The sequence below is a fragment of the Marmota flaviventris genome, chromosome 10 (genome assembly GCF_047511675.1).
Source record: "Marmota flaviventris isolate mMarFla1 chromosome 10, mMarFla1.hap1, whole genome shotgun sequence".
Lineage (NCBI taxonomy): Eukaryota > Metazoa > Chordata > Mammalia > Rodentia > Sciuridae > Marmota > Marmota flaviventris.
Genome location: NC_092507.1, coordinates 49,056,697 through 49,082,428, shown reverse-complemented (window position 1 = coordinate 49,082,428; position 25,732 = coordinate 49,056,697). Strand labels below are relative to the sequence as shown.

The 25,732-nt window shown below is 44.0% G+C and overlaps 1 long non-coding RNA gene across 1 annotated transcript in view; it reads left to right on the top strand.

The window, feature by feature from the left end:
• The window catches only part of LOC114100328 (uncharacterized), a 32,141-nt gene extending 13,540 nt beyond the window's left edge, over positions 1 to 18,601 (top strand). Inside the window, exons 2-7 of the long non-coding RNA XR_011709023.1 lie at positions 525 to 677; positions 11,542 to 11,668; positions 12,064 to 12,229; positions 16,792 to 16,941; positions 17,663 to 17,765; positions 18,380 to 18,601. This is a non-coding gene — a long non-coding RNA (uncharacterized lncRNA). The remainder of the gene's footprint in view (positions 1 to 524; positions 678 to 11,541; positions 11,669 to 12,063; positions 12,230 to 16,791; positions 16,942 to 17,662; positions 17,766 to 18,379) is intronic.
• The last annotated feature ends 7,131 nt before the right edge of the window (positions 18,602 to 25,732 follow it).

Below are 25,732 nucleotides of genomic sequence, written 5' to 3'. Positions count from 1 at the left end.
GTTTAAAAATAGTTTTCAAATATTTGAATGGATCAAAGAATTGAAATGTTAAAGAATTTCTGAAATCACAGATTGAGATTCAGTGGTAAAAGATGGGGCCCAGGGCAGAGGGTACAGCTCTGGTGGAGAGCTGGCTTAGCTTGCTGGAGGCTGGGTATGATCCCAACAGCACACGTGTGCACACACAGATAGGGCAAAATCCATTGCCCTTCTGGGAATATATCAGATTTAAGAGTAAGATAGAAGCAATATTATATTATATTTTATATACTTTTTAAAAAAATTTTTGAGAATACTAGAGATTGAAACTCAGGAGCACTGGACCACTGAGCCACATCCTCATCCCTATTTTGTATTTTATTTAGAGACAGGGTCTCACTGAGTTGCTTAGTGCCTTGCTTTTGCTGAGTCTGGCTTTGAACTCAGGATCTTCCTGCCTCAGCCTCCTGAGCCTCTGGGATTATAGGCGCTTGTCTTTTATATACATTTTAACACACATATTTCTCTTTTGCTTCTTAAAACAGACTTACAACAGGCATCTGTTAGATGAATTGTCTGAGATCACACAGCTGATAAAAGGAGGGTAGGTACAAGAAAGCAGACCTCCTGACCCAAGTTCAAGCTCATTCTGTGCACAAAGGCACTCTCCTCCACCAGTGTTTCACATTGAAATCAAGGTATGCATTAACTGAGCACTGAGAGGTTGCTGTTTCCTCCTCAATATCCTCTTCTTTCACCCTAAGCCCCCAAATTCTCCCATCCTCTGGGATGCAGCCAGGCTGAGTAGGGGCAAAGGAGAAGGAGAACTGGGGTTAGCCCTGTGGCGGGCATATTTTGGACTAAATCTATTGTCATTCTTTAGTCCAGTGATTTTTTTGAGCTATGTTTTCTGTGGAGCTCTGAGTGGATGCTGCTCCATCACAGGACTCCACAGGTGCCAGTCTTGTGTTACCCTGTGTGAATGAAAGGTGCTCCTGCCTCTGGTCTGTAGCAACTTAGCATTGCCATGGTCATCTCCACTTTACTCCAGCCAATTCTGCTTTGATCTCTTTTGTTAGTTTTGAGGTGCCAGGGATTGAGCCCAGGGCCTTAGGCAAGCTAGACAAATGCTGTACCACTGAGCCACACTCCCATTCCCTGTTCTCTTTTGTATATTGGGCTTTTGAATAAGATCTCACTTGAAGAAAGTGTTCCGCCTAAAAAAAAGCAAACCAAATCCAACCAAACCATACCCCTTCTGAAATGTTACTGTTTATGACCTTACCAGCTGAGGCTTGGGTCACTGAATGGGAGTCATACAGCCAGAGTGGGGCAGAGCAGAGACTAGCACTCGTGCTCTGGACGCAAGGCTAACACTGGCCTCTACTCCAGGCTGCTTGTCTAAGGTTAGAACTGGCAAATTAGTGAGGTGAGATGGCCAGAAGTAAAACTGGGCTGGGCATTGGAAGAAACCTTGTGAAATGAAGGGATGCTATTTGGGGTTCTCCACCTAGTCACCCTTGGGGGCCTCACTACCTTGGTTAGATGTGCACATTTCTTTACTCTTCCCTATAAATAGGCTCCACCTCTGCTCTCACCCAGCCCAGCTAACCCTTCTTCATGTCTTCCCAGGGAAGCCTTTCCTCTCTCAACTTTGAGGACACTGGTAACGAACACCAGGGTCCCTTATCTGTCTCCTAAAATGTCTGGGTGTGCAATTCCTTGAATTCTACCTTACTCTCTGGGTGTACTCACTGAAGACCTCCCATAAAGCAGGGATAGATCTGTGTCTAATTCTAGGACACTTCTGATGACCTTTTCCAAAGAATGGAGATGTTTATTGTTATTGTTGTTCTTGCTCATTAGCAAGCAAGAAGGCTAAGTATTTTGAGCCTCTTCATGCTTTTGTCTTTGGGGTGAAATAATCATTTTCCATGGACCTAGTGACTTCATCTGGCTCTGAGAGAAACTTGGCGTTTTATTTAAGGTTTTCTGGAATATCCAAACCAGGCAAGCACAAATGCATTAAAGAGAAGAAAGTTACTGTCAGTGTGTCGAAGTTGTAGGCAGTCAGCAACTGTTGCAAGCTTGAATTAATGATGGGTACTACTTCTTAACTCAGAATCCTCTGGCAGTGCTGGCAAAACCTATGTGACCATGTTAGATGCTCTGGCTAGGGGATATGTAAGCTAGACTTCAGGTGGCGCCTCTCTGCCTATTGAAGTGGGGGAGAACACAGATCTAACCTTCATCTCAAGGGATGTGGAAACACTAAACCATCCCCAGATCATGGGACCTCACCTTGGGTCTGTTGTTCTATGGCCTATCCTGAAGCTGAGCTCTGCTTTAATTTAACCATCCCTCTCTATGCCTTTTCTCTCTGCCCCACGTCATGTGTCTGGTTCCTCACACCCCACCTGAGGTGGAAGCCAGCCCTTTTTCCTGATTCCCACTAGGAAAGCTACCCCTCAAGAAGTCATGCAGGTATACAGAAGACTTCCCTGAAAGTGGAGGAAGAGGAGGAATTTTGATTGCAGCAACACAGATAACTTGAAAATTTCACATTACAGATTTTTATTTCTAAAATCCCTTTAGCCAATTGGATACACTGGACTCCAGCCTCCTGCCCTGCAAAATGTCTTTCGTCTCTAATGTCCCTGCTGTTACCTCCAACAAACAAAGCAAAACAGCAAAACAGAGGCAGCCTGTTTCCTCCTGCAGCAGAATTAAGCTCTCTCAAACTTTTGTCCTCTAGATTCAGACTTAAACTCATCAAGGTGTTTAGCAGGATAAAAGTCCTTTCATGCACAAGTTGTCTCCTTCTCAGAAATTAAAAGCACAAAGTCAAACAAAAATTGCCCTTGGCTTCATTTGGAATTAGCGTGGGTTGTGGGGCATAAGAAAAGCTCCGTGGGGTGTTGGCTGGTACAGGATGCCCAGTTCCCAGGAAAAAGGCCTGGGCTTCAGCACACGATGAGGAAGGACAAAGGGGTGGGATCTCTGCAGGGTCTCTGCAGGGCCTTTGCAGGCAAAGTGGCTTCCCTTTTGCTGACTCTGCATTCCAGGCACTGTCACCACTTGCTCTTTGGAAAGGGGACCGCAGAAAAACGTGCCCTGCTTAGAAATGACAAGCTTACCCAGCCTTGCTGGAGGCGGGAGGGCTGCTGAAAGACAGGCACATCCTGAGGAGGAGCCCTCCTCCAGAGCCCGTGGCCTGTGTCAAGCATTGTTGTGACCACCAGCATGAATGTGATGCTGTGTTGTGCTCCTGGGCAGGACTGCCTCTGTGCACTGCCTTCCAGAGATTGGGATTTGAAAGATGGTTGTTAGATGTACGTTAAAATGGCAAAGCCAAGTTCAATGAGCCGCTTCAGGTTCTCATCCTGGTTCTGCCTAATACCTGTTGAGTGACCTTGGGTAAGTCTTCCCTCACCCTCAGGCCTCAGTTCTCTCACTGAAAAGTGAGGGTTCTTTGTTTTCAAAGTGTGTTCCTCAGGGATTCTGTGAAGCCTTGCAGAAGGGTGAAGAGGTAAGGGGAGAAAGAGATCCCCACCAGGGCAGTTTGGTTTCCCTTTGTTTTATTGCTAGTGGTGCTAAGATTTTCCTTGCATAAAGGATTTGGCCATAAAAGTCTGAAAGCAACGGCTCAAAAGGATGGCTGTCTCCGGCCTTTTCTAACGCTGATGTTACATGATTCTAGATGGAGGCATGAAAAAAGAATGGATGCTGGGAAAGACGCAAGCACAAGAAAAAGAAATTCCTGCAACAAATAAATCCCAGGCCAATCTCTCTTAATCTCTGAAAGTTTAAAGATTTAAAATCTACTTTAAAAAGAAAAACCTGCAGTTCTCAGCAAATAGAGGCTACTTTAAATTATTCAGGTTTGTTATACCCACAAATCACCTATACAGTACATTCTAAATAAAAAGCTAATAACTCTCTTTGCAAGAGGTGTCCCTTTCAGGGGCCATGTATAAAGCATTAACCTGCACTGGGAGGAAATAATACTAGTGATTTTCAAATTACACTCATTTTAGGAAATAACTTAAATAAATGAATCTGGCCAAATGCAGCCTCCTTATTTCCTCTGCATTGAAATGCAGGGGTAATATTTTTCTGCCAGCAAGTATTGGAAACAAAAATCACTTAGAGCCATAAGTACTTAAAGTAACATTTTGGAATCTTTCATAAAATTAGGTTAATACCTTTCCAAAACCTTTTGCTTTTTATAGTGCTTAGAAGGATTAGGGAGGGGCTGTTGGGGGGTTAAGAGGGAGAAAGAGGACACACATCAGATTCATAGTTCTGAATTTGGAGACTTTTGTAGTCATTCTAGATAGTTCCCTATCATATGCTTCTGTCTTTCTTGCTAGGCCCTCATCCAGCCTCCAGAAGACCCTTTCAGGCATGGCTAAGAGTCTGTTCTCTTCTCAGATCTAGTAGTTGGAAAATACTTGACACGGAGTTAACCCTCCATGTTTGTGAATTAATGCAAATATCTTGCCCCCTGGTTTTCATCAGAGGGGCAGTCAGTCTCCCACGGGAGTGTACAGGACAATATTCCTTCAAGGGTGATCCATAGGAGGGGAGGATGCTCACTGGAGGTGGGTGGCGTGGATGTTCAGGACACACTCTATCTTCCTTGTGCCTTGCAGTATATAGAGCAGCAAGGTTAATCCAGGGTGTCAGCTTAGACTGGAAAAGCCAAAGTCAAATGAAGCATCTAATGCTGAAGAAGACAGGGAGGAAGTATGAGGGTAGGATGTAGCACAGCAGCTGGAGGTCTGGGTTCCAGTCCGCTGGGGACCTTCCCAACTGATTGGGGTGATGTCTGTTTAGTGTGTCATTTCCTCATTTGTAAAATGAGAACAATGTTTACTGTATAGGATGGTAGTGAGGATTCAGTCTGGGAGCATTTATTGAGCACCTACAGTTTTACCCAGAACTGTGGCACATCATGCCTTTGAGTGTGCTATCTAAAGAGGAGACAGACAAGTATGCAGATGAGTGCAATGTGGTAGGGAAAGTGCTGCAGTCAAAGAAGTATGGGGTGTTTGTGGGACCTGGCAGAAAGACCCCAACCCAGCCTGGGTTGGGGAGGGTGAGTCTGAGCAGACTTCTTGGAGGATAGATAGGTGAAGCAGGGGTTGTGAGCTGTGTTGGGAGGAGGGCAAGCCAAAGCCAAAGGCAGGACCATGATGATCATGAGAACTCTGTATATTATGCTAAGAACTTAGGTTTCATTCCTGGTGATGGGAAGCCACAGGAAGGTTTGGTGCAGTGATAAATTTTGCTGATGTATTGGGAAGCACCAGCCACAGAGCAATGTTCATTTAAACATTTTGAGTTGAGATCATTTTTCCCTCAGAAGAGTCCCTGCATTTCTTAGCTCCGTGCATATAAAGAAAACCTTGATAAGAGAGACTTAATGCCATAAAAAGGGAACTGAACCAGCAGTCAGGAGACATGATCCACACTCCCCTACTTCCTGGCTATGTGATCTTGGGAAATTTACTTAATATCTCTGATGTTCAGATTCACAAACTCTCAACTGGGATTAGCAGTACCTGCTCCGTTTAATCAGAGTGCTGTGAAGGGTAACTCCCTGTGTCAATATCAGGAGTTCATGTTGTGTTTTTTGGAGCTCACCAGAGGATGCCAGGGATCTAAGGTCATGGGACAGGGAGATATGTGCAGGCAAGGTCATGAGAACACTTTTGAGAGGAGGCAAACGCACCTCTTCCTTTTCTTTCTCATCCTGCACCTCCCAAGCAAGTGCACTGTACGCTGTGTGCATCTTGAGATGGCTGAGCAGAGCGGCTGAGGATGGAAACATGCCGGCTGATTTATGAGCAGCAGGAAGATTTGCTTTAATATCGCAACACAAGAAAGTCAGGTCTCTTAAATAATATGGTTTGCAGATTTATGGCTGTGCTGCATGCTCGCGCCGGTGCTGTCTCTGACCACGGATAGTGCTTTACTCTGGAAAGGCTGAAGTCAGCAACTTTAGAGACACTGGGAAATAGATTCTGTGGCAGCAGCCAGTCCACTGGGTCAGCTGTTTTCAGTGGGGCTCCTCTCCCTCCCACCCCTTTGTTAGATGCTGGCAGGACTCTGGGGACCTCCTCAGCAGACTGCGGGCTGCTTGGGTTCTGTGAAGCCAGAAGGCTAGTGGAGAGAAAGGGCTGGTGCATACAGGGCACTAACTGGGAGTCACCAGTCATGTCCATTACTGTTACTGTCACTGGAATAAGGATTGCTCTCCCTTGGGCTTTAAAAAAAGCAAATCAAGAAGGGGGTGCTATAAGTCACTGGTTCCACAATAATAGTAATGTATTCTTCCACGAATATTTACATAGCACTTTTTGTAACCCAGAAACTGTCCTAAGTGTTTACACTTATTCACTACTTTAATTCCCCAAGTAACCCTCAGCATCAGGGTTGTTATTATCTCCATCTTACAGATGAGGACACTGAGGAGGGAGCAACTTCTCCAAGGTCACAGGGCCAATGAGAATTGGAGATGGAATCTGAACTTGACAGTTCGACTCCATGTCCAAGATCAAGTCAACTGTGCCATAAATAAAAATACAATACCAATGAGAGCAGCAGAGCTCACAAAGCATTGGGAGTGTTTTTTTTTTTAATACATCTCATTTAATCTCCACCATAACCTTGTGTAATAGCTGCTGTTATAATCATCCCCATTTTATAGATGAGAAATCTGAGACTTAAAAGAATATGTAGCTTGCTAGAGATCAAATAGGTAGCAAGTGGCAGAGCTGGGATTTTAAATCAGACTGTCTGACTTAAGATCTCATATTGCCATTTCCAATGACTCTTTGGGAAGGCAGAGATAAGAAAGAGGAAGAAAACTTTAAGAGTAAGAGTGGGAGTCAGACTGCACCTGTTTTAATTATTGCTAAGCTCTATTGGTCCTACCCAGGCCCATTTGCTTGGTGGGGAGGCAAACTGACCAAAGATACTGTGGAAACTGCACAATGCGCTCAGTGACCAGGCTCCTTGCACCCCTTTCTCTTCATCGCAGGGGCAGTTTGGCTTCCTTTATATCCAGGCTCCTCCTTTCATCTTAATAGCTCCACCAGCTTTTCAAAGTCATTCCAATCTTGGAGTCCACGGCCTTGCTTTTCATCTCTTCTCCAGATCTTGGACCTGAGTCCTTCACTTCTATTTGAACTTAACCATCCACTTTGATGATTCAGGTCCCATTTCCTATAGTCCCAGTTCCTGCCTCCCAAATGCTGAAAGTTTGGCTCAGAACTCTAGGCCTGTGTAACATGCTCTATACATACTGTCAAACTTGCCCAGGTCAAAGGAACACCTGCTTCTATTGTTTCATTCATTTGTTGCATGTATGTATGGAGCTGAGAGAGTACCCACCAGGAGTTGTGCTGTGTTAGATGCTAGGGATACAGAGGTGCCCAAGGATCTGCCAACAAAGAATTCATGACTGGCATAAAACAAACCAGTAGGTACTGCAGAGGATGAAGCCATGTGATAGTTGAAAACAAGCAGCACTTAGGAGAAATACCTTCAGTCGTGTGTGTGTGTGTGTGTGTGTGTGTATGAACCTTGGGGATAAGGGACACATGGGGTGATGGAGACAGGTTCAGCAAGCTGAGTTTTGAAAGTTGAGAGAGTGGATGAAAAGGGAGAAAAGATCAGGACTAGGGTTGTGGCTTAGTAGTAGAGCACTTGCTTGGCATGTGTGTGGCCCTGCATTCAATCCTCAGCACCACATATAAATAAACAGATAAAGTGAAAAATCCATTGGCAACTAAAAAATATTTTTCTTTTTAAAAGGAGAAGGGATTTGTTCAGGGGTATGTAAATGTTTTCAAGTTCAGAATTGAGTGGCCAGTTTGGGTAACTCTTAGAAACCTGGCATGGCTGGAAAAGGGGACCAAGTAGGGGACATTGAAGGGTGTGATGGCCAGAGGTGGAGGGCAGGTGAGAGAGAAGCAGAAGCCTTGTTCACTGAGCTAAGGAATCAGTTCAGGTGAGTGAAAAGAGCCAACAGGAGATTTTATACAGGGGTGCGCTCCAGTCACCCATGGATGCTACTCACTCAAACCGGCAGTGGCTGGCTGAAACATGCATCTTGTGCTCAAACTCCCTGATCTCTCCAAATGCCCCATATTCTTACTCTCCATCTACTCCAGATGAACTGTGTTCCTCCCCCTAGGTAGGATGTGCTGGAGAGGGGTGAGATGGCCTGCCCTGTCATAGCCACTGCCTCATCCTTGCAGTTCTGGACGCTTCTGCTTCTGTGGCCCATTCCACTACTCCTGGGCTCTCTGAGGAATAGTAAGGAATCCAGAGGCTGGCACTGAGAGGATGATTGGGAGAGGAACTAGGACAGGTAGGAGGAAGGTAAAGCAGGGTGTTGCAGGTCAGCATAAAGGCTTGACTGTGTACTCTTCCTAAGATGGAGAGCCGTTGGAGGATGTAAGCTTAGACATGACCATGACCCGACTTGATTGATATTTGAGTAGGATCATGCCAGCAACAGCACCGAGAAAAAAAACAAAAAAACCCCAAACCCAAACTCTACCTGTGTCAGTCTTTTTTCTGCTGCTACAACAGAATATCTGATAGTCAGTAATTGGTGATGAACAGAGTTTTGTTCCACAGTACTGGAGTCTGGGAAAATCCAGGAGTATGGTGCTGGTATCTGGTGAGGGAATGCACGGTATGTCATCCTACTCAAAAGGAAAAATAGGCAAGAAGGGACAAGAGCAAGCAAGCAAGAGAGGTTGAAGCTCGATTTTACAACTCATTCTCTGGTAACTAGCCCAGTCCTTTGATAACGACATTGATCCATTCCTGAGGGCAGAGCCCTTATGACTGAATCACCTCTTACTCTCAACACTGTTGTGTGGGTGATGAAGTTTCCAACACATGGACTTTGGGGGGCACGTTTGAGCCAAGAAAGTGTTAACATGAAAGCAAGAAACTAGTTAGAGGCTGTTGCCTAACCAGATGATAGATGCAACAGCTTAGATGGGGGGTGAAAGCAGAGGAGATGGCTGGATTTGGAGTATATTTAGGAGGTTGGGATAACAGCATTTTCTCTTGCATTGGACACGGAGTGTGAGAAAAGAGAGGAGGCAAAGGTGACTCTCAGGTTCATGGCCTGTGCAAGTGAAATCATAGGGCTGCCATTATTGCAATGGGCAAAATACCCAAGCTTAAACCTTTTAGGTCCTCTGACAAATTTCATATAGGTGTGGTGTGACTAGGAGCCAGCACCTAAGGGATTGTAGGAAACTCTCAGGGAGCAGTGTCATGACCCGATGGCTCCCATTCAGGTTGGGAAAGTTGAAATTTCAATGTAGGGACTATTCATTTTTGGAAAATATGAGTAATTGTTATCACTCCAGTCTCTTTTCCATATCTAGGCATTTCCAGACACCTGTGTGCTGCCTCTGCAGTCCCATTGTATCTTCCAGGAGGTGCTCTCCTCTTTGCCTATTGCTAAGTGACGGGATTTACTGCGGCCTCTTGTGTCAGACCTAAATCAGGCTCTGTGATGCTGACATTTTGCTAAGCAGAAATTCTGGTGCAGGGACTCAGTAATGAATGGGTCTCTCCACCAGCCTGGTGCATTTAATAACTGCTAGGTTATCCCCAAGTGATTTCCATGGGAGTGGACCAAAAATTGCCTATCAGTCCAAATGAAGTATGCCATGATCTCCCTCGCTTTCCAGTTACTTTTTAATTTCCACGCCACCTGCTCCTAGCTCCACCAGGGCAGACTCTGCCAGCGTTATCATTAAGGACTTGGTCTTCCTGCAGTGTGTAACTCATCATGTCAAGGACCTGTCCCTGTTTAGTGCCTAAAAGAAGTGTTTGCCAGTATAGCAGAATCTCTGGCCTGAGAGGCACTCAATGTGCTGTCCCTGTTGTATCCAGATGAGACTTTGGCAAAATGTAGCACACTGTCATTGCCTTGTGTACGTAATGTATTATGCTTGGCATTGGGGTAAATTATACTCAGGCACAGTACATGGAAGAAATAGAACTGGGCACAAACCCTAGACATATTACTTATTAAGTTGGTGACTTTAGGTAAGTTTATTAAGTTAATGATGTGCTTCTGAGTTTCCCCAACAGTAAAACAGCAACAATATCTGCCTCCTGGGTTGTTCTCAGGAGGCAGAGGGCATATGAGAAGCATGAAGAATGACTTGCATATGGTGGGCTCATAGGGCACACGAATTTCATCATTTGCAAAATGGGGATATGCTGAACCCACTAGGGGTCAAGTCCTCAGATGCCAGGGCATTTAGGTCTACATCCCTGTTCTGCTTCTTACTAGTGTGACCTTGGGAAATTACTTAATTTCATTTTACTTAGTTCCTCACTTGAAAAACAGATTATAATAACACTGGCCTCTAAAGGTTGCTGCATGGATTAGTGAGCTTGTTCATTCATGGAAAAGAACTTAGAACAATGAGGGGCACAGAGTAAGTTTTCTGCACTTGTTAGCCATCGTTATTCTCCAAGGGCCATTTTCCATCCCCGAGATGATTAGTTTGCAGTTAGTAAGCTCTTATGTTGACTTTGCAAAGTCAATCAGATGCTTGATTTCATTTGAGTCTCATGATCCTGAAATGTAGGCCAAGAGCTCCCTCTGCCCTTTTTTTTAAAGGGGGGGGGGTACTGGGGATTGAACTCAAGGGCACTCGACCACTGAGCCATATCCCCAGCCCTATTTCATATTTTATTTAGAGACAGGGTCTCACTGAGTTGCTTAGCACCTTGCTTTTGCTGAGACTGGCTTTGAACTCGAGATCCTCCTGCCTCAGCCTCCTGAGCTGCTGGGATTACAGGCATGTACTACCATGCCCAGCGCTCACCCTTTCTTTTAACTACTGCATTGTATGAGATACTAAGACATAGACTAAGGAGGTAAATTGCTCAAGATCAAAAACTATGTTAGTGGCAAAGGCCAAGTTAGAACCTATCTCCTCAGCCCCTCTCCCCAGTTCTTCCCACTGCATGATACTGACTTCCATCACCAGCTGGTTGCAGGTTATAGGTCAAGTCCTTGCAGCAGGTGGAGCCTAGTGGCCCATGTAACTCTGAAATCTATGACCAATCCTCAATTGGAATAACAGCGTCACTCCACATTTTTTGAACATCCTCCTTGTCTCAGGTGCTTTACATATAGAGTCTGCTTAAGTAACTCCACATCCTTCCAGATAATTAGGCGCTACCACCCTTATCTTAAAGATGAGGAGGCCAAGGTCTAAGGAGATCTAGTAATTCAACTAAGGTCAATTGGTGATCCTGGGATTTTACCCTAGGTCTGTCGGGGTTAGACCCTGGATTCCAAAGTCCACACTCTTTCCAGAGTGCCACACTTTGTTTCTTAGTGCCCTAGCCCAGTGCTTCAGTGGCCATAGGAGCTTCTCTCACTATGTGTTCTTTTTAGGAAGAGCACTAGACTGAGATAGATCTGGTCCCAGCCCTATCTCATGTTAGCTGCACAGCTTTGGTCATCTACATCACCACTCTGGGTTTGTTCATTTTTAGAGTGAAGATTACGCATGCCACAGCTGATATGTAAGAATCAACGTGCACGACTCTGTGTCCACATCCTCAGGGCTGGCAGGAGAAGACTAAGAATGAAAACTACATACGAAAGACTGGAGACAGAGATGTAATTGACAATGCTGAGCTTCTTTCTTTCTTTTTGAGATATAATTCACATATCACACAATTTTACCTTTTAAAGTGAATAATTTAGTGGTTTTTAGAATATGCATAAGGCTGTGCCATGATCACTGCTATCTAATTTCTGAACATTTCCATTGTCTTTCAAAGGAATCATTAGCAGTGATTCTCTGGCTTTGATAATCACTATGCTACTTTATATCTTTGTGGATTTGTCTATTTTGGACATTTCACCTCTGAACATACCTGCATTATCCCAGGAGCTGGGGGGACACCGCATATCTAAATCATAACCGTGGGGAGGAATGTATAATTATTGTATTGCATATTCCTATTTACTATTTATTCTTATTATTTCTCCTTTATATCTCCCATGCTAAGAAACCATTTTCAAGAATGTTCATCTTGGAATGGATTAAACACGGGACGGTAGGTCTGTGAGACCCCTGCGGCAGCAGCAGCAGGAGCCGCGGCAGCAGGGGTGGTCCTGCATGCAGGCTCTGCAGAATGACCTTTCACCATGGACACTGCGGTCAATGACTGCCACGTAAGTGACGGTCATCCCATAAGATTCTAATGGAGCTGAAAATTCCCATTGCCTGGTGACGTCATGGCAGTGCTCACATCCTACTGCAATGCGTTCCTCCCGTGTCTGCGGTGACATGACCTAGAGTGACACGCAGGGCATAATTCTTGACCATGATAACACCCAGCTGATTAACTGCTTTAGGCATTTACTGTACTAGACTTTTCATTGTGATGTTAGAGTGCATCCCTTCTATTTACGAAAAAGCTTCCTGCAGAGCAGCATGCTGTGCTGTGCAGGAAGCAGTTCCCACGTCTCAAGTGTACCACGTTGCATCATTGCTTCGAGAGCCCAGGTCCAGAGGTTGACCTGCGCCATCTAGTTTGTGTACATACACACCATGGTGTTCATCCAGGGACGAAATTGCCTAATGACAAGTTCTCAGAACATGTCTCTGTCGTTAGGCAATGCCTGGCTATTTCTTTCTACTGTGTGCTCGGCATGGTTCTGAGTGCTTTATAAAGGTTAACACACTTGGCAGCAACCTATGGGCTAGTTCCTATTAAAATCTCCATTATGCAGATGAGGAAACTAAAACACAGAGAGGTAAATAACTCGTCCAAGGTCACAAAGCACAGATGCGCTGGAGGAGAGATCCAAACCTGCAGTTCATGTACAATGATCACTTTTTTTTTAAATTGTGGAGCAAATTTAAAAAATTGTTTTCTGAGGTCAATTTATCCTGGGTTGATAAACTAACTATAAGGTGTTTCATAGTCCCAGGGCCATGACATCACTATATGTTTGAATAACACTATGAATGAAACAAAGAGAAAATTCCCATTTAAGATTCTAAATTCTCTTTTCTCTAAGACTTTCTTGATCCCAACATTCTCTTATTGCTCATTTATACTGTGTATATTCAATCCAACAAGACTTTCTGTGCCAGACATAGTAACAGGCTCTGGGGTGCAGAGATAATTAAGCTAAAGTTCCTTCTCCCACTTTCAGTGGTTTGGATTGGTGCTTTTGTTTCTTCCCTGACCTTCTCTACCCCCTTTTCTGGGTGAATTAAACTGTAAATAAAGTTTAAATTTTACAGTGAACATTTATAAACTCCTTCTAACTTTTCTATAATGAACTTTCTCCTCATCTCTCTTGGAGGAGGGAGCATGTGCAAGATGGTTTTGTTTCAGTGTCTTGGCATTTCCTGTTGCTTCTGCTGAAATGTTTTCTAATCTCACCCACTCCTCTCAAAATTTGGCATGTGGGCCTCTGCAGGAATTCCCCTTCCTGAGTGTGGTCTTCCCTGACCCCATCTGATAGTCAAACTTTCCCCTACTCCTTTCCCTGCCACACTGTATCTCTTTATCTTATTTAGTTTATATTTGTAGCAGACGTCACTTACATACTACTTTTTTAATGATCTATGCTTGTCTCTTGCATTAGAATATCAGCTCCATTAGTTTTATTTATAGCTCTAGTGCCTAGAACAACTTGGTACATAGTAGATGTTCAATAAACTTCCTTTGAATGGAAGGCAAAAACTGAACAACTGAGCATGTGTGGCTCCATTCTTATCCTCTGGCACACTTTCTTTTCCAGAACATCCTGTTCTCAGGACACATACTCTTGCTTCTACACATACAGGTAGCTATTATTTATCTCCATCCTGCCAAGGTCACTCACCAGGAAGCAAATAGTCATCTACTGGGGTCTCAGATTAAATGTGAACTCCTTAAAGGTGCTTTCCCTGGCTACATTATCCATTGTAGCTCACCTTTACCAAAGCCATTCTCTTTCTCAGCATCCTTTTGGTTTCTTCTTTACTATATTTACTATACTATATTTACTATATTATACTATACTATACTTACTATATTTCTTCTTTACTATAGTTACTCATTTATTTCTCACTGTAACTGCTGCTAATGTTGCAGAACTATTTTGTGCCAAGATCTGTGCCAGGCCCTTGGAGATACACTGTGGCACTCAAATAGCCTTCACTCTAGTTGGTGGGGCTGAGAAAGCGAGATGGAGGGACATTGTTGCAGCAGAATTCTAAAATGCGGAACATCAAGCAGAGGATATTTGTTGTCATTGTTCATACCAGCTAAGCCAGATTTCACTGACATCCAAAAGAAGGTGTAAGCCATGGCTCTGCCAAGGAATCACTATGTTTCCTTGTCTCTGGTATAAAGATGACAATAACACCTATCAAATTGGAGTAAGGATGAAATAAAACTATATTTGGAGCATCACTATAAAGTGGTATGACTGTGTAAGGTATGTGTCAACTTACAAAGCTTGGTGTTGAAAACAAAAATGCTTATTTCCAACTGAAGATCATTTGATCCACTCCCTTCCTGTTATTGGTGCTGACAGCTAAGTACTCATTTGTAGTAGGTTTTATGGGTGCAGGCCAGGTTGGTGAAGAAGGCACAGTGGTGCAAACCTTCTTTTCCTTCCCACCAAGAATATACTTTTGTCCTGTAGTTCATTCACTCTGACATTTTGGACTTAGATGTATCCCTTGGTAGATCCAGATGTTTCAAACTGGGCAGAGCCAACAGAACAATAAATCCGAGATCAGCTATGATGCGTGCTACCCTGCAGAGCACATGGCTGGGCACACAGGTGACAGAATCAGGCACTTATCTAACCTTGATGCAAGAAGGATAGTTGAGGAGGTCGGGTTGCGTTGTTAGGCAATTCAGTATCTCAACAGTCTCACTACTGAGAGCTCTAGTCAGATAGGAATCAAGTTTTCATTTCAGTTTGATAAATATTGAGTGCTTAGTCTATGCCAGGCCTTCTTCTAGGAGCTAGGATACAATGAAGAAAAGGGACAAAAATTCTTGTCTTTGTGGAGCATATATTCTAGTAGAGGAAGACAGGCAATAAATATAACCCGTGAGGTAGGTAAATAGAGCAGTCAGAGAAAGTGAGGTCAGAGCAGAGTGGAAGGAGAGAGACATACCAACCCTGGGGGTGTCTGCATGACGGGCATCCCAGGCCAGGGGAAGGAGAGTGTCTTGCAGCGTTGGGGGCGATGGGGGTGGGCAGGGGGACTGGAGGAGCAATGGGAGGTGAGGACAGGGAGGATTAAAATAGGCACCAAAATTTGCAGCATCTTTTGGGTAATCCTGACCCTGGGACCTTTGCTTATGTATAAAATGGGGAACCATTGGAGGGTTTTTCTTTTTTTTTTTTTTGGTTGTAGATGGACACAATCCCTTTATTTTATTTACTTATTTATATGTGGTGCTGAGGTTCGAACCCAGTGCCTCGCACATGCTAAGCAAGTGCTCTGCCACTGAGCCACAACCCCAGCCCCACTGGAGGGTTTTGATCAGAAGAATCACATGACAAGTTTAAAAGGACCATGACTAGATGCTAGAATGAGGCTGGATTATGGGGGAGGGGCACGCATAGAAAGAAAGACCCATTGATTCTGATGCGCTGGGCTGAACCTGGAATGGTGGCTGGTGAGAAGCACCGAGTTCTAAACATGTTTGGAATGGCCACAGGATACTTTCAGAGTTATTATTGCTTAATTAAAACACAGTAACCTACTTCAGAATATTGTCTCTTTTTATGACTTTTTAATGTCTCAGTAGACTACCTCTGACCCTTAAGGACAATCTTGCTACATAGGAAACAGCAGCCCCTTCTCAGCCTTGAGAGGTTCAGTGGGTCTCCCAGGGACACACAGTGTAGTAATTGGCTGAGCTGGGACAAGTTGGCACCTAACCCCCAAATCCCTTTTTTAGTCTTTTGCTCTTTCCTACTAGTTGCCTTTGGATCTGAGCTCTTATTTAGCTCCTACCCTCTGTTTTCTAAGCTCTGCTGGACCATCACCAACTTTAATGGCTTCACTCAAAAATGCCAAACCTCAAAATGCCACCATTCAACAAAGACAATCGGCTACTGGACAGGAGACTTTCTGGCCCCAGTCCTGGAGCCCCCTCCTCAGCCTCCCCTCCTCCTCCACGGTCTCCCCTCCCTCTCCCCCCACCCCCCAGCTCACCCCTCCCTCTGACACTAGGAGTCTGGACTGAATTCAATTATTCCTCGAACTCTCATTACCATCTGACCAAGATTTATGAGTTGATAATTGTCTGAAAGTAAGACCACAAAGTATCATTTGTGTTGGGGGCTGACCTTCCCCGTGACCTTTAGGATTAAAGGCAAAATGAAAAGTGTGATTTCTGCAGAGCCAAACAGTAACGTGATCCATCGGGGCTAATAATCCAAAGCCTCGGATTTCCCTGGTCGAGGACATATTAAAGCTGGGCACAAAGGGGGACAACTAATCCTACAGGTTCATTTCACAAATTAAGTTTTTTTTTAAAGCGTCACCACCTCCCTCTCTGGCCTTTGGGTGCATTCTGAGTGACGTTTTCCAAACAGGATGATGACAACAGCTCACACCTCTGGGGCCTTTATTGGATTATTTTTACAGGCCATTTAAAAACACTTTTTTTGAAAGTCCTAATTGAAAACAGACCTGGCCCCTCTTCTGGGTTAGCGACCAGGGCATCACTGGGGGTGGGAAAATGAATTCATGGAAACTTTCCCAGGTCAGCCGTGGTACTGGCTCACTCACTTCCCTGCAGCACCGTGCACCCGGTAATGGCTCTTCCTCTCGTGAACCAGCTACCCAGAGACAAACTGCCAAGAAAACACTACCTGGGACTCAACATCAAGCTTCCAGCCAGCTTGGAACATTGGTGAGGCATTTGTGGATCCCTGTGGGTAATATATAATATTGTGTCACTCTGAGTTAGGAGGTCACTTCCTAAGGGAAGAGGGGCAGTGAATCATAACATGAGAAGGGCTAGCAAACAAGAAACAACATGCAGCCTTCTCTCAGCTCAGGCAGCCGTGGTTTTCAGTTCAGCACCTGTTTATTGAATCAGGCACTGTACTAGGCCCTCTGCAAAAAAAAAAAAAAAAAGTGTGAGAACTTCCAGTAGCTCACAGGCTAGGATATCCCCTTCTCAGGCACACAAAGACTCAGGGTAGGTTGGGCTGTAGTGGGTGAGTCTGAGTCTGAGGGGGAGCCGGTTTGCTATCCCTGGCCTTGGAGCAAGGAGAATCAAGCGATTGTGTTTGGAGACCAGAGATTTAGGAAGCAAGGATGGTTATTAGTACCAAGTCCAAGGGGTGGGATATAAGAAAAGGGGAATAAAAACTGGAATTCCCTACTGTCAAGGACTACGTTTGTATTTTTCACCAATGTATTCCTAGTGTATCCAATTAACCAAAAGTTTAGATCAACCACGACTTAACTATCCTCTCCTCTGGGCCCAGGGAATGCCTACTGATATCTTTGAATGTAGAGATTATTTTGTACCAACTATTTGAACCCTATCTGGAAAACCTGGATCTATTCCACTTTGAAGTGTCTCTTCATGTATTGTTTGCCTTCTTTCTGCAATTTTAAACCAGCCCAACGCATGCGGGCATCTGTATTGCGTAGCAGATCCAGCTGTGGGTTCCTCTGAAGCCAGGCTGCCTGTTGCAGCTGTAACCTGAAGCTGTCAGTAGTGAGGTAAAGCATGTGCTGTCATTTGGGTCTTATGTGTTGCCCGGTGATCCCTGTGAAAGTTTTGGTCCCCAGTGTGGCACTATTGGGAGGTGGTGGAATCTTCAAGAGAAGGCCCCTTGAAGAGGGTGGTGGGATCCTGTGCCTCTGCTCTCTCATTTTGCTTCCTGGCTATGAGTTTTGTTCTGCTGTCTGCTCCCGCCACTCTGTACTACCTTGCCATAGGCCCAAAGCTATGAGGCCAACCAATCATGGACTGAAAACTCCAAAACTATGAGCTAAAATAAACCTTTTCTATTATAAGTTGATTATGTCAGGTATTTTGTTACAGTGATAGAAAAGTAGCTAACACAGCATGCAAAACCATAGGTGGTCTAGATTAAATGCTCAATAAACCTGGGCAGTTTTCTTAATTATTCACTAATCAATACACATGAGCAGTGCAGCTCTCACAGATGTATGCAGCACAATCCAAATCTAAAACCCTCCTTACTTTCCTGACCTACACTCACTTTGACCAAGACCTTGACCAAGCTCAATTCCGCTCTGTATTATTTTGTGGGGTCTACCTCTGCCTCTTGGTCTAGTGTTAGTTTATCTCCTATGTGCTTGGCTTTCAGCTCCCTGTAAATATTGGTTTGGCTGGCTCTGCTAACTCTTACCACTCCAGATGGCTTCAAGAAAGCTCTCAGCTCACATCTGGCCTCTCCAATCCCAAAGTCCCCACTCCAATGCTGGTGCACTGGTCATCCCCCTGTCCAAGGGGGGCCCACCTCACAGTGTTCTGGAGTGACTTGCAACTGCCATGAGAGTCTACTGTTAAAAGTTGCAGGAAATTTGTGAGCTGGTCTTTAAAAATGAATTGCAACAATTTGCAATGAAACAAAATGTATTTAAAACAAATTTAATAAAGTTCAAAACTCATTGCTTCCAAGTTATTTTGTGATATTTGATCATGATCTCTACTCTTGAGGGTGTCACCTCTACTGTAATTATGGTTAGAAATACAATATAATGGTGTGCTAAGGGGCAGCACTTTCTAACTCTTTTCTGTGACATCAATTTGGCAGCTTGAGATTGTCCAAGCAAGAACATTTACATTACAGAACTTGGTAAGAGCAACAAATTTGGGCACCCTGTCCCCTAGAGAGTTGGTTGCTAAACACTGACCAGCACACCACCAGGGTCAGCTCTCCTCCCAGTGTGGCATATTGAGGCTGCTCAGATTTCTGACATCCACACAATTTTTTCAGTGAAGTGAGTTTCCCAGGACCCTTGGTGATTTGTCTTCTACAGTAAGACATCATGCTGAGCAATCAGTAATAACTGTTTTTTTTTTTTTTTTTCCAAATGGAGTAGACGTGTGCACACTCCTGGTGCATGTGGCAGTGCTGTGGATAGAATGAAGCCTCACATTTTGAAGTGGTAGGAGGGAGAAGGTGAGTGGTAAGGGAGTGGCTGTTTAAACATATCTGTTTCTTTCCTTTTTCTTCTTGTTTTTGTACTGCGGATTGAACCCAGGGGGGCTTTATTACTGAGCCACACCACCAACACTTTTTATCTTATTTTTAAATTTTGAGACAGTGTGTTGCTACGTTTCTTCGTTCCTTGCTAAATTGCTGAGGCTTGTCTTGAACGTGTGATCCTCTTGCCTCAGCCTCCAGAGTTGCTGGGATTACAGGTGGGTGCCATAATGTCCAGTTTAAACATTTCTTAAAGGATGCTAAACAGGTCTCTAAGAGTGACTTGGTGATCAGATTATCGATATGAATATTGGTATTCAAGGCTTTTCCCTCCCTGCACTGGATTGTCTAAATGGTGAATATCAACTCTGTGTAACTGGGAATTGTTGGGGAGCCTAAGAAATAATAAATAGCCCTGGGCCTTGTACATTCATAAATTTCATATAATGATAACTAGTTAACACTTTCCAAAGGGTTGGAGGAAACAGTCAGTATGACCCCTCACATTTAAAACTCAGCTTCACACATTTTATAATTAAACTGCCTTCCAAGTGACTTATAACATGGGAATTTTCTTTTTTCCTAATAGTCTGCCTTGGCACCTTTTAGGACTTGGCTGTTAACCTGGGTGCCTGCCTTTTGGGAATAATCTTGAGTTCTGGAGAAGAAAAAGTCATTGCTGTGCTTTATGCAAAAGCACAATTTAAAACAGGAGACCAGGGCTACCTCCCTCCCCAGTGGCTGAGTAATTGCTAGGTACATCTCTGTCAGGAATGTCACAGGCTAAGGTTCTTGATTCTGTGCACATCATAAAACCACCAGAAACAAAGTTACTCTTCCTTTGGAAAGTTGCTTTCTAACATGGAGTTTGGGACAACTGGGACTCATAGGGCCATCGATCTGAATTTATTTTAAAAATAGCCTCAAGCAGGCTGGTGGCTTTATTTCTAAAACAATCATTTAAGTCGTGTCGCTACAGATTGTGGACACATGTCCTGTGTCTGTACATTTCCATACAAAGTGAGAACCAGGCACTAAAATACTTTAATGAACATTAAGGCATATTTATTGTTCTTTTACTCAAAATAATACTAATGCTGGCAAACATTTCTTAAGAGAATGGCTATAAGCCAGGCATACTCTAAGAAATTTATAGGTATGATATAATTTAGTCCTTTATAAGCTGGGTGTTATTATTATGAATCTAGTTTTTTCCAGGGAGGAAATTTGAGTCTTAGAGAGGGTAAGTAACTCGCTCAAGTCACACAGCTACTAAGGTAGCCAAAGCATACTTTGAATACAGAGTAGGGCAGGGTAGGCAGGGGGACCAGTGAATCTGGAAGGTCAAAAAGAAGATATTTAGCACAGGGTCTTTTTCTATTAGGTGGGACAGCACTGTTTCTGGAAATGTTTGTTTTAGTTCTATGGATATACATGGAGGAGTTCTGGGTTTCCATGTCAAATATTTCTCTTTTTTTTGGGGGGGATAGGAATAGAACCCCAGGGGTGCTTTATCATGGAGCTACAGCCCTATCCTATTTTGAATTTTTTATTTTGAGACAGAGTCTTGCTAATTTGCCCAGGCTGGCTTTGAACTTGTGATCCTCCTGTCCTAGCCTCTCAAGCCACTGGAATTACAGGTGTTCACCACTGTGCCTGAATGTAAAATGAATTTCCTGATGTGTGCAGCAGAGAAAAAAATTGAAGAATGTTTTAAAGCCAAAAGGGCCTCAAAGGGGTTGGGGTGAGTAGGGGTTAAATAAGGAAGTGACCAGGTGACTAGATCAAACCTGCTGCTTAGGGTGGTCACCTTGCTGCTTTGAATAAATGGGTGAAGAGGGTGATGGGGTGCCAGGCAGGTCTGTGAGGAGTGGCTGCAATTGTCTGAGTGGTGACTGATTCCCTCCTCCTCCTGGAACTATTGTCCATGGTGAGGCAGGGAGGATAGCGTGCATGAACATAAACTCTGGACAGGTGTCCTGAGCAAGGGCTCTAACTTCTGTTGGCCTCACGTTCCTCATCTGTTGTCTGGGACCCTAATACCTGCCAGTGGGTTTGATATGAGGATTAACTGAATCTGAACACATCAACCCCTATGCCAGGGCTGTGTACATGTTGCCTATAATTTTGACATTGACAGGAATATGGCCATGTTACAATTACGGATTCATCTGTTCATTGACAATTCAAAAGCTGTTTACTGAATGCCCATGATGTGCCTGGAACTTTGCCAGTCTTGGAGATATGGCCCATAGGGGAGACAAAGTGTGATACTACAGAAATAATAAAAACCAGAGGACACCACTATATATGTAGGATGATACCCCACCTGACAGTTAGCTCCATGAGGACAGGGATTTGTTTTTGATTGCTGTTTTTGTTCACTGCTGTATTTTTAGCAATTAGAATAGTGCTTAGCACATAATGCATATTTATTGTTAGAAAAATACTGGCCACTATTTCTAAACATATGTATATGCAACAAATCACCTAATTTTACAACTACCGTATGAAGTATAGATGATATGCCTATATTAGAAATGATATAGGTGAGCCCTAAAGTGACTCACGAGTAGAGATGATTGGCAACAACTCAAGCCTATTCTTCCTGCTCTTACCCACTTTGCTATGTAAAAGAAACAGCATATTAGGATGGCCCTGACCCACAGGAAAGGTCTTTGCATCATTGGGGTTTCAGCTACAGTGATAAAGGAGGATTTTGACCTGATTCTATTCTGGGTTGTCTGACTTTTAGACACCTGGCTTTGTAGGACCATCTTTTTAAACACATTCTTCCTTTCCAAAGTCCTCCAATCCACCAAAATAATTTATTTGGCATTTACCATGTGCCGAGCACTGTGCTAGAAACTTTGGGGAAGATGGAAAAATGACATTTTTTGAGTTTGCACTTTCAAAGTTCATACACTGTATTTGAGGAGAAAGGATCTATACAAAGACAGTGGGGGTGTGACATGAGCTGAAGGAGGTCTGAAGTGAGATGCTATTGGCATCTGGGTAGCAGGCAAGGACCAGGCAAGTCCAGGCGTGGGACTTGGAAATCTCCTAGAGGGCCAGGAGACATATGAAACCCCTCTGTGCATGACCCAGGGAGTGGGCACCCACTCTTCTGGCCACTGGTACCTACTGCTCAAAGACAGCTTTGCCTTCTGGAAAGTTCTTTCTAACCAGCTGACATCTGCCTCTGTTTGGTAGGTCTTGGCTAACAGGGAGACTAAGAATTGGAGGAGTGCATGGGAGGCCTCCAGGAGGGGAAACTTGAAGAGGGAGAGAGCATGTGGTACCTGGCAGTGAGCACTCGTTGACTGAGGAGTGGATTTCCCGGATAGTAGTAAATGTGAGCTAATGTCTGTGCTAAGCCATGTGCCTTTGAAAAAAGAACAATTACGGATGTTTTCCCTCCTTATTACATGCACTAATTTCCCCACCAAAATAACAAGGCTGGCATCTGCTGAGAAACTGTATCCTCTGGGCCCATTTTCTGCACATAAGTTCATTTGGAGTTTGCCCTGTGCTGGGGAGTGCTGCCTCTCCTGGACTCCTTATTTTCCTGAACAAAGAGGTGAGCTCTGCCTGCCCCTTTGTAAGTCTGGAAGCCCCCTGTGACTCTGGGCCCAGCTCCATACTAGTTGTGTGGGGACACACCGGGGGTGTCTTCTTGCCTCGTGAACCCTGGGAAGCCCCAACTGTGCAGACAACGAGCTGCTGAGCGGCTTGTTTTGGTTCTCGAGCTGACCCACCAGTCATCAGGCCCTGTGATTGATGTGGGGCCGGTGCTCTGGGTTATGTGAACTCAGGGTGTTTTCAAGGGAAAAATTTGGTCATGAGGCAGAGGCTCGCCAGGTTTGAGATAAGTGTGAAAAACACATTACAAAAGGAAACAGACCCGAAGTTTCCTGACAAGGGAAACAGTTAACCCTGTGTTTGAGAGTGAGAAGCACATGCAGAAACAGTGTGTCTCTCTGTGTGCACGTGTCCCTGCTGGAGAGGATGGTGGAGTGTGCGTGACCGACCGTGAGAGTGAGTGTGTGGCGTGGGTATGCATGTGCGTTGGGGGGTGGGGGAGAAAAAGAGAGAGAGAGAGGGAGAGAGAGAAGCACAAATGTGCCTGGGGAAGGCAGGGATATTAATCATGCTAAAAGCAATCTGGCCTCATGGGAATTTATAAGGATCCAACTAAAATCAATGGGAAGTTTTATGAGACAATTTTCTTCTTGCTGGCTCTGGGGATTGTTTGAACTCATAGAGCTGAGGGCGGTGCTGGCTCAGAGATTCTCCAATTCTCACACCTGTGTGTGTGAGACAATGTGCATTTTCCATGTTAGCAACTCAGATCTGACTCATCTCAGAGGGCTGCCATGGAGGGGGCCTTGACCTCTTGGCTGCTTGGCTCTTCAGCTTGGAGCTGCAGCTTCCCGTCAGAGGTCAGGGGTCTTGTGAGGAGGAGGAAGGGATAGGAGGGCAGGCGGTCAGTGTGCTTTGTCTACGGCATCCAGATAGATGGGAGAGGCCAGCGAGATGCACAGAGGCCTGCAGGCCTCCAATAGCTTCAGAAATCCCCCATGAGTTTCAGAATCCAGTCCAGATACCTCCATGTGGCTGGCTTCCATTTGCCTCTCCCATTCTTTCCCCACCCAGGAATTCTTTGCTGCAGTCCAAGCCACGCTACATGCTGCTCCTGAGCAGGCTGTACTTTCATGTTTCTGTTTCTGCTGATGTTCCCTCAGCCTGCTGGACTTAATCCTCCCCACTACTCAGTCTGTGACAGGGCTTCTAATTCAAACAGGATCAATTATGAAATATTCCAAACTTCCGTCCATAAAAGTACAGAAAACATGGTCCAGAAATTCCTATAACCATCATTTGGCTTTGAGAGATATTGGTATTTGCTAAGGCCCTTTCCCTCCCCCTCCTCAGAAGTCAGCTCCAGGTGAAGGCAGTATGTAACCACTTCTAGTGCACTTTTATTATACTTAAATATATCTACAAATAACACATAACCTCATGTGCTTCTATAGCTTGCATAATGGTATTACTCTGGAGTTATTTGGCAATGCATGGTAAGGAGTGTGCACCAGTGTTCCCGCTTGCGATTGTGAATGCTAGAGAAAGGTCTTGCATGTTCAGAGCATGTACAGGGACATGCAGGCTAACAGTGCACAAATGGTAGCAATGCAATGGTTGCTTAGTGGGGAGATAAAAATAGGCATGGTTTAATAAAATGAAATATTGTATAATAGCTAAAATAAATAAGATCTATAGACATTGTAGACATAATGTTATATAAAAAGGAAGTAAGCTGCAAAATTTTCTGCTCATTTTTCATGGCCAAGTTAATGTAATCCTTCTCTTTAATGAAGCATTCTGTGAAAAATCCCATCCAAATGAAATTAATTGCTTTTTCTCTCCCAAAGAACTTTATAACTTTATTTGCTTAAGGATTACTTCTTACTCTTCACTCTCCACCACACACAATTATGAGCTTCTTAAATGCAGGAACTGGGTCTTAGTCATCTTTGTATCCGAAAGTTGGATTACAGTTGATACTCAATAAGTGGTTGTGCAAAGACAAAAATACACATGTGTGTGTTTCTAAATATTTCCAAATATGTCATGTTATGAGATGTTTATTCTCTTCATTTCCAGTGAGGAAATGGACTGCAGTGCTTCCTGTCAATGACTTTCCCTCCACCACAGAGTGCAATAGGGGCCAGAATACACGTGTGCTGTCTCTTGGTCACCAGAGGCAGTGGGAGGTGAGAATCCAGGTGATTTGTTTTTGCACCATCTCTCTTGCACTTAACTGCCTTGCACTAGGGGTCAAGAAAGTGGAATGATATAAATTTTATGTCACTGACTCAATTTCTTTGAGATAGTAGAAGTCTTTCTGGGATTCAGGAGGAAAAATAGATGAAGAATCTTAGAGATCAAGTGAGATCATTGAAGTCCAGAAAGGAAGAGTGATTTCATTTTCATCAGCTTAATTGAATAAATATATCTGAATATGTGTTAGGTACCTGTCTACTGCTCAAATTCATCTAAGTAGAGAAAATGGGGAAAATACTAGAAAAGTGTCTAGGAAAGCACTGGAACAGAGGGGGTTTCATTCGGCATCAATTATTTTCCTTCTTTAAGGACAGAGCCAGGACTATAACACAGATCTCCAGATTCAAAGTCCAGTCTCCTTTCAACCCTGTCACGGTCATCCAACGGTGAACCAGGAAAATGAATCTATAAGGAGGTTGTGCCTGCAGTACTCTTGATGGTTAAAAAGAATACCATGGGTTTTCTGATAGCTCTTCTGTTGTGTCACATCAGCCCCCCATCTGATTTTATGCCCACATGGCCATTACCATGTATTAGCATACTAATAAATGTTTATGAGATTATGCTGTATAAATGATAAACTTTTACATATTATTAATTAACCTCATATATTGAATTGGGAGCTCCTGAACATTTACTGACTTGTAAAACAGAATAGAGGTGCAC